Source organism: Lycium ferocissimum, chromosome 10 (assembly GCF_029784015.1).
Source record: "Lycium ferocissimum isolate CSIRO_LF1 chromosome 10, AGI_CSIRO_Lferr_CH_V1, whole genome shotgun sequence".
Classification (NCBI taxonomy): Eukaryota; Viridiplantae; Streptophyta; class Magnoliopsida; order Solanales; family Solanaceae; genus Lycium; species Lycium ferocissimum.
The window spans coordinates 24,686,913-24,693,966 of record NC_081351.1 but is presented as its reverse complement, the minus strand read 5'-3'; positions in this window follow the sequence as shown (position 1 = coordinate 24,693,966).

Here is a 7,054-nt window from a genome sequence, read left to right as displayed (position 1 = left end):
ATTTGGAATTAGATGCTTTATTTCGGGGGAAACATGTACTTGAATGGGGGTTAATTGTTTGGGCCCTTGGAGGTACCCCTGACCCCCCAGAAGTTAGTTATATGTTTGGTCTCAGGTGATGTAGGATAACGGGTGTCTTAATGATGAGTTGACAAACGGAGAAACGTTTGGGTTTAATTTTATTGATTTCCCGAGATCGTTTGAGATTTTTTTGTTGAATTTTTTGGAGAAAATTAATGAAAAAGGTTAGTACTTTGGAAAGAGATAGACGTATGACTTATTGGATTGTTGTCATGTTTACCCTTTTTTGAATTCTTTTATTGATATGTATTACTAACCATTGTGGCCTTAAAATGTACTTACTAAACGCGTGGTTTGTTTTGATATTGCACTTGCAAACCCCTTTTTTTGGGGGTTTAAAATTATTTGGGTTTTTTTGTTACATAAGCGAAAAATGTGCGGGCCTTTTGGGAAGGGCCCCCAACCCATTTCATTTGGGGAAGGGTGGTCTTAGAATGTGTGGTAACCCAATTCATTAATCGTTTCTTATACTAGTCTGGGCCCGGGGCTGGGAAGTTGGATCGAGTTTGTACTTTTTAAAAATGGTTGTAATCTTATCGAATCGAGTTTATTGATTACATTAGGGGGTTTAAACCGTATTTCTAAATGTCTAATAGTTTAATGAATCTTCTTGTTTAATTGATGGTTTTCAATGAGAGGGTTCGCCTCCCGGGTGGAAAGGGGGTGCCCCCCGCGGCCCAAAAGGGGCCCGGACTTTTCCCCCCCCTAAATATGTAAATTAATTTTAAATGTAACACTTGTATTTTATTTAATAAAAAAATTATTTAAATTGGTTGGGGCCCCTTTTAGGTGAGATATTAATAATTGAGTGCTTTTTGGGGATAAAACAAAGTCGGGGATTTTTAAGGGGAACTAACCTCGGGGTGACCATTTGAATATTATTCATAATGCATTTTTAAAAAGAGCTTATCAATATAATCCCTTTGAGGGGGACAAGGGAACCTTTGTATTTTCCAATTTAATTTATTGAAATTAAACAATCGAAAGATGTCAAATATATCCACAAGTCAATGCGCGTGAATTCAATTGAATGCCCCCCAAATAAAATTTCCAAAAAACCAAGGTAAAGCACGACCCTTTTGGATGGGAAAAGGTTCAACGAAAACTACAATAAAAAAATCACATCAATTGTAATACATTTTTTTTGGGATCCCTTTTATGGGAACAAAATAGACGCCAAAATTTAAAGAGGGGGGGAAAGGCCCCAACAATTATTGGCTCCCCTATCCCGGTGAAACTTCCGGTAATGCAAGGGTTGGCCCGGGGGGGGGTTGGGGGAGGGAGGGGAAATAAGTAAAAATCGGTAAATGGAAGTCATCGTAAAAGGCCGTTTTAAAATATATTTTTTTTTTCAAAACAAAACAAAGGAATGTGACATGGGATTAAAACCCAACGAAACCCAAGGGAAGCAATAGCTTAATCAATGCCCGCTGGGATTTGTTTATCGGGGGTGCCTAATTAAGTATATGTTGGTTTCCAAGATATTTATATATACAAAGAGAGAGATTTTTTTTTCAAGGTTTGGGGGTTCCTGACTCGATCCCCGCCATACAATGTGGGCTGGGTCCGGGTTTTCCAACCCCAAATGGTCATAGTCCCAAGTCTCTAAAAGAGTCTTATATAATGTAGAATAATTCAAGTGGAATAATATTAACTTTAATTTAAGAGTAATCGGGGAAGAAAAAAATTATTTAATCAAATTTAAAATTATTAATTGGGGAAAAAGAAAAGGGAAATATTAAAATTTTAAAATTATGACCTACATTTCTAAATAAAAAAATTTAATTAATGTTGTCAAGTAATAAAATAATTATTTAATCAATTTCTTGGGGGGGAAAAAAAAGTCTATAAGAATATTAATTGGTGTAGAGTTCATGACAATAATATCTCAAAGTAAGTTAAAAATTCAATTAATGTAGCCAAATAAGAAATAATTATTTAATCAAATTTTCTTAGTGGGAAAGAAAAATTAAAAAGAATATTAATTGTAATAATGACAAAGATATTTTAAGTCAAAAATTCAAATATTACAAGTTTGAGTCGGCAAATGCAAAAAAAAGACTACGTTAGATCATAAAAGAATCAACTTTTAAAATTTTGGTTTGTTCAAAAAAAACAATATCAAGCTCAAATTTAAAAAGTTTAATAAAATAGTAATAGTAGTATGATTTAAAAAAGTAAAATTAAAAATTTTTAAGAGTGAAGGTTTTTTAAAATTTTTACAAAAAAATTTAGATATCAACAATTTTACTCTTGTTGAAATAAAATTTACATAAGAAATTAGGTAAAATACTTAAAATTTACTGAACTACAATTCTTAGATATATCAAAGGTCAAAGTTCACATAAAGAAAAGATAAGGGACCAATACAAATTTAAATTACTATCATAAAGATTTTCTAGTATCTGATTAGAATTAAAAAATTCCTTAAAGGAACTTTTTTTTTCTTGCTTCATTTCTTTAAAAAATTTGTTAATTGTATGTCTTTCATTGATAGATAATGGGGATGTTTCTTGAATAATGGAATTTGGAAAGTGAAAAGGTTTAATCTCAAAAACTTTTAAAACTAGCTTCATGTTGAATTTTATTTAAAAAAGATTCGATCCTTCCCTTCCCAAAATTGAAACCCCTTTTTTTCTTTTGGGTTTTTTGATCCTTTTGCCGTTACAAAATCAATTTTATGAAGTCTATTAGAGTATTAGTTGGTATATAACCCTTTACAAAAACTTCTCAAGTCTAAAAAATTTTAAAAAAAATTTGATTAGTATTAGAATAAGAGTAATAAGTGGTGTAAAGACCTTGAGAGGAAAAAATCTCAAGTCAAAATTCCCACAAAAAAAAAAAAAATTGATTGATTGAGATGGAGTGTTGGTTTGGGGTATACCTTGACTTCTAAGTCAATATCCAACTTTTTTGTTCATCAAATCCATGATACAATTATCTTTGAATATGAATGATTGTAGGAAAAAAAACTACATCCATACTCTTAATAAACTCCGGGACTCTTAAGGTAGCATCATTGGTTTTATAATGTGCATAAAGGTTGATTTATGTAATTTTGTTATCCAAATTTTTAGTTTAATTAATCATTGGGGCAATTCAATGTTTAAACCAAAAGTAACTTTAGATTACCCCCCTCATTCCTCGAGTATATGCCCCATTGATCACTAGTTATTCGAGTTATTTAAGGAACTATATTTTTTTTTGGACAAATTTTACCGGGTTGGGTTTTAAATATTGTGGGCAAAAAAGAAATTACAAAAAAAAAATCTTGGAAAAGGGACACTATTTGAAGTGAAAAGGTTTGCTTTGAAGGCCATAAAGTTGTATCCCGGAGACTTGAAAACATTAATCAGATGTTTGCAAGACTTGATGTGATCAAATTTTTATATGCTGCAGAAACAATTTCTCCATCTAAGGGGATCAGTCTATATATCAATGAAATACATACCACTAAGGGACAGACAAGAATCAAGAATGTAACAGCTACTGGAAGACAATTCCGTTCCAGCTAGACATGTAGAAAGATATTGCTTATTTGATGAAAAGAAAAGATATTAGTTCGGTTGCATGTGGCGAAAGAATATCTAGTTGTTTGAATGTAATGAAAGTGAAAAGTAGATTCTAGGTGTTTTCCAAAGTTGTATTTGGAATTTTCATGGTTAAACGTTGATTTTCAAATAAAGTGAAAAAATTTCGAAAATAAAGAGAGAAATTCTTATGGCCAAACGGGTCTGATTTGTAAAATATTTATCGAACTCTGTCTAAACAAGGGTAAAAATAGATTTAACTACAAATATCAAGAAAATCTCATCAAATCCTAAAATTTGCAAAAACAAAAAGCTACACTAGACACTAAGTAGATACTAATTAACTGAAATTGATGCATTAGACCTAGAATATAAATTAAAATTAAAAAAACTACAAAAATTGTATTTCTAAATTTGTGTGTTACACCTCTAATTTCGGTTTTTTTCATAGTTTACGTCATATCTAACGACGGAGTTAGGTAAATATATAAAGGAGATTAAAAATGTTAACTTTTGACAAATTTAAAAGACCAACCTTGTAAATGCACAATTAAGGGGTTATTTTTAACCTACCCTCCACATAACGGAACGATTTTCATTTTCTCAAACAAACACCATACTTGATCCTTTTGGGGTACATGTCAACGTTAATGGCTTGGATGTTTAAGAAAGAGTCGGAACCAAAATGATCCCAATAAAAAAAAAAAAAAATTCTGAAGTACCTTTAAACGTAGTATTTCTGCGCTAAAGTATAAGATGACAATTTGTTACGTGCTTTAGCGCGTAAAATCGCGCTAAAGCACTTAATCGTGACGGAGCGTTACGTCTTTAGCGGTAAAATCTTGCGTAAACAATATTTTCTCCCTATAGCACGGTAAAATGTTGCGCTATATCACCCACTTAAACACCCTCGGGTTCCACCGAATCCCTCCGGTGGCAAAAAAAAAAATTCAAAAACGCCATTGGAGGCGATTTCAAGGTGGTCCCCACATCAAATCGTCGTTTTATTAATTTTAATCGGAAAAGTTTAGATTCTCGGTATATTGTCGAGGAGCAATACAAACCAAATTGCGGGAAAAGGCGGTGTACAACTCGATTAACACAACTCTAAAAAAATCTTGATTAAGGTTTTCTACTATGAACTTTTGTTATTAATTTGTTCTATACATTATATTGTACGCATGTTTAACATTTAATCGTCGTTAATTTCCCAAAAAATAAATCAAATATCATTTTTTTTTTGGTTTGATCGAGTGGCAAAGGTGGCTTTTGTCAACTTTAGATTTTTTGTTTTTTTTGTGGCTAATTCATTAATTGGTAAATGTGTATGAATTATTAATTTGTTAAATGTTTATGAATTGTTAAGATTTTATATGTTTACGAGTTGTTAATTTGTTAATTGTTTATGAATTGTTAATGAATTATTATTTTGTTAATTGATTATTTGTTAAATATTGATTATGAATTAATTAGTTGTTAAATATTGGTTATGAATTGAAAGAAGTTGATTGTTAATGAATTATTATTTTGTTAACACTTTGTTTGGGTGATTGTTATGTATTGTTTCATAATGTATCGTATTGTGTTGTCTTGTATAGGACCAAATCGATTGTTACATAATATAGGAGTAATCAAGTAAGAAATAATTATTTAATCAATTCAAAATTATTAATTAGGGGAAAAAGAAAAGACAGGAATATTAGTTGGTGTAAAATTATGACATACATTTCTAAGTCAAAAATTCAATTAATGTTGTCAAGTAATAAAATAATTATTTAATCAATTCTCTTAGAGGGAAAAGAAAAGTCTATAAGAATATTAATTGGTGTAGAGTTCATGACAATAATATCTCAAAGTAAGTAAAAAATTCAATTAATGTAGCCAAGTAAGAAATAATTATTTAATCAATTCTCTTAGTGGGAAAGAAAAGGCTATAAGAATATTAATTGTAATGACCATGACAAAGATATTTCTAAGTCAAAAATTCAAATATTACAAGTTTGAGTTGGCAAATGCAAGAAAAGACTACGTTAGATCAAAAAAAGAATCAACTTTTAACAATATGAGTCTTTCAAAATAACAATATCAAGCTCAATTTAAATGTTTAATAAAATAGTAATAGTAGTATGATATTAAAATAGTAAAATTAGCGCTCGAAAGTGAAGGTTTTTAAATTTTCACGGTAAATTTAGATATCAACAATTTTACTCTTGTTGAAATAAAATTTACATAAGAAATTAAGTAAAATACTTAAAATTTACTCACTACAATTCTTAGCTATATCAAGGACAACTTCACATAAAGAAAAGATAAGGGACCAATACAACATTTAAATTACTATCATAAACACATTACTAGTATCACGATTAGAATTGAAGAATTGCGGCTTAAAGGTAACTTTTATTTCTTGCTTCATTCTCTACTTAAAAATGAGTTAATTGTATGTCTTTCATTGATAGTATAATGAGATGTTTCTTGAATTATGGAATTTGGAAAGTGAAAAGGTTGAATCTTAGTACTCAAAACTAGCTTCATTTTGAATTTTATTTAGAAAGATTCTGATCCTTCCTTCAAGATTGAAACTTTTTGCTCTACTGGGGTTTTCTTTTGATCCTTTTGCATGTTACACAATATCAATATGTGAAGTCTATTAGAGTATTAGTTGGTATATAGACCTAGACAAAAACTTCTCAAGTCTAAAATTTAAAAGTTTGATTAGTATTAGAATAAGAGTAATAAGTGGTGTAAAGACCTTGAGAGAAAACATCTCAAGTCAAAATTCCACAAAAAAAAAAAAAAATTGATTGATTGAGATGGAGTGTTGGTTGGTGTATACCTTGACTTCTAAGTCAATATCCAACTTTTTTGTTCATCAAGTCCATGATACAATCATCTAGAATATGAATGATTGTAGGAAAAATAAGTACATCCTATACTCTTAATAAAGCTCCGGTACTCTTAAGGTAGCATCATTGGTTTGATAATGCGCCTAAAGGTTGCTTTGCAGTGTAACTTTGTTATCACAACTTTTTAGTTTAATTAATCATATGTGCAATTCAATGTTTACTAAACGTAACTATGAGATCATCCCTTTCATTCCTCGAGTATATGCCCCATTGATCACTAGTTATTCGAGTTTGAAGGAACTATACTTTCTTTTGTGACGGGTTATTACTTGATTGGTGAAATATTGTGCGGTGCAATAAAGAAATTACAGAAACAAAAATCTTGGAAAAGGGACACTTTTTGAAGTGAAAAGGTTTGCTTTGAAGGCCATAAAGTTGTATCCCGGAGACTTGAAGACATTAATCAGATGTTTGCAAGACTTGATGTGATCAAATTTTTATATCTTTGGGAAAAAATTTCGCCATCTAAGGGGATCGATCATATATCAATGAAATACATACCACTAAGGGACAGACAAGAATCAAGAATGTGCTACT